The sequence below is a fragment of the Cyanistes caeruleus genome, unplaced genomic scaffold (genome assembly GCF_971803275.1).
Source record: "Cyanistes caeruleus unplaced genomic scaffold, bCyaCae1.hap1.1 HAP1_SCAFFOLD_120, whole genome shotgun sequence".
Lineage (NCBI taxonomy): Eukaryota > Metazoa > Chordata > Aves > Passeriformes > Paridae > Cyanistes > Cyanistes caeruleus.
Window position 1 is genome coordinate 683,715 of NW_028255919.1, and position 2,247 is coordinate 685,961.

General features: G+C 43.2%; 1 long non-coding RNA gene across 1 annotated transcript; it reads right to left on the reverse strand.

Moving 5' to 3' along the window:
* Nucleotides 1-321: 321 nt before the first annotated feature.
* LOC147646141 (uncharacterized) lies at nucleotides 322-1,769 on the reverse strand. Its single transcript, XR_015281951.1, has 2 exons — nucleotides 712-1,769; nucleotides 322-466 (listed from the first exon to the last, which is right to left on the reverse strand). It is a non-coding gene; the product is annotated as an uncharacterized LOC147646141 (long non-coding RNA).
* Nucleotides 1,770-2,247: the final 478 nt, after the last annotated feature.

The following is a 2,247-nucleotide window of genomic DNA, read 5'->3' on the forward strand; positions in this document are numbered from 1 at the left end:
CCACCCAGTCACAGCAAGACAATAAGGTGCACTTTACTTCCCTTGTTAATATCCGCCCATGGGCACTGTAATATGTCAAATATCCCAAGTTTCTTGGATTATTCCTCAATTTGGCAGTTTTAAGTCCAAATTTCTTGGATTTAATCCTCAACTTGACAAAGTTTTAGAGAATCCACATTTTACTCTGTTTTCCCAGTGGATTGTGCCAGGAAAACCTTGGGCTCCCTTTCCCGAGGGGCTCACCCCTCCCCTGAGACCCAGTCCCAGTAACCTGGGGGTATCTTGCAACCCCCGCTTCCCGCTCCCCCAAAGATTACTTACAATCCGTCTTCTTCTTTGGGTCTTCGTGCACAAGAATTATGGAGCAAAAATACCGCGGTTTTATGGAGCCTTTTTTCCCCTTTCCTTTGCTTTATTCCTCTCCTTCTTGTCCTCGGGTTTTTGACCTGCAGCCGCTTGGTCCACGCTGGGAGAAACAGAATGGGATCTGCTGAACTCAGCAGGGGCGCGCCTGTTTCCCCGTCCTGGATCTCCGGTGGTCCTAGAGGTGAGGTGCTTATCCCGGACGAGCCCCCAAAAATTCTTAAAAACGAGATTCACTTAATAAATTATAAAAAGAATTTAATATAAACAAAAGACAATTAGGAGACAAAAGAAATAAAGCAAAGGGTTAAAACGGCCGGGTGCCCTGGTGGGTTACCAGGAACACACCTGGTATCTCAGGAGTGTCCTTTTTATCCCCTCTTTGCTGTGAGAGGTTAATGCATATTCAAGCATGTCCCCTCCCTGGTTCCACCTTCTTGGATCATGTTATTTTCTGCTGGTCAGCATTATTTTGGAGTTTGGTTTCTTTTTTGCTGCAGATGGTCACTTGTTGATAACAGCCTGGGCCCCTCATCCTTCCCCTGAGGGCAGCTGGTCTTCATATCTTCCGCTGATAACAATTTGGGCTCTATTGTTCTCCTGATAACAACTTGGGCCCCACTGTCCTTGCCCTCTGGAGTTTCCTTGCCTTGTACCTAGGAAATTCTTTTAAACTTAAGACTTGTTAGAATAGCTAAAAAGTATTTAATATATAATATTCATCTGCGAAAGCCAATATCACAATACAAATTTATAACAGTCTGATACACCCTATATAACATAGACAGAGACAGCACATGTTGGAGTGGGGACAGGGATGATTCCCCCCCACTTGTTTTAGTGAAGTTTTCACAACATTCTCCATTTTCTGTTTTCCATTGCAGCTGAACCAATTTCTGCTGCAGAGTCAGATATCCTCACAATGGGCTGTGCCTTTAGCTGTGCAAATTCCATCTGTGCAAGCAGGCAGAGCTTGGGCTGAGGGGCAGAGAGAATCAGCCCAATTCCTCCTGCAGGCAGGAAGCCCCTGGGCCATTGTGCAGGCTTTGGGCCATCAGTGTTAATTTGCATTTCTAAAGCTCCTTTCCTGGCTGCCTGGAACAAAGCTTCTCTTTCTGGGCAGCTGGGGGTGATTCAAGTGTTCTCCCCAATTCCCTATTGGTGCCTTCTTTGGCCCTTTTCTTTTTTTGACAAAAAAATATTCTATTAAAGGTTTACGAGTTAAAGGGTCATCTTTAAAGCTCTTCTAGTTTTTCAAAATGCAGCTTAAATGTGAAGATAACCCATACCATTTTGCCAACACTATGAGCCACACACATACATAAAAAGAAAAATTACAAAGCAATCAAGTATTTTCTTTTTCTTCTCCTAGGACTAAAAACTGATTCTCACACCACGGTCCCAAACAGAACTGACAATATAGAAGTAAAATTATTATGAAATTTTTTTCTAATGGTGTAATTCTTTCACTGAAACTGTGAATATCAAAAATTCTTCAACAATGTCTTTAGGGAAATAAATCATTACTTGATTCTGTACAGAATGTGCAACAGGAATAATTTCATGCACACTTAGGCTGGGTGTGCAGAGAAAATCATTCCATGACACATGAGTTTGACTAGATTTTTCTAAATTTATACATTCTGACCCCATAGAAATCCCTTGGTTTAATGTTCATTGGTTTGAAGGTGTGGAGTTGTTAGGATTTGGTTTCCTGTTGCAGCCGGATTTCTGTGCCTGTGATGGGAATTAGGTGGGCACTCCTGGATTTCCTGCTCAGCCTTTTCCAGACCAGGTGTCTCCAGCTGTGCCTGGGGCAGTGTCTGGGGCAGGTGTTGGTTGATGTTTGCTGCTGGGTGTTGATGTTTTGTTGATGGTCGTTAT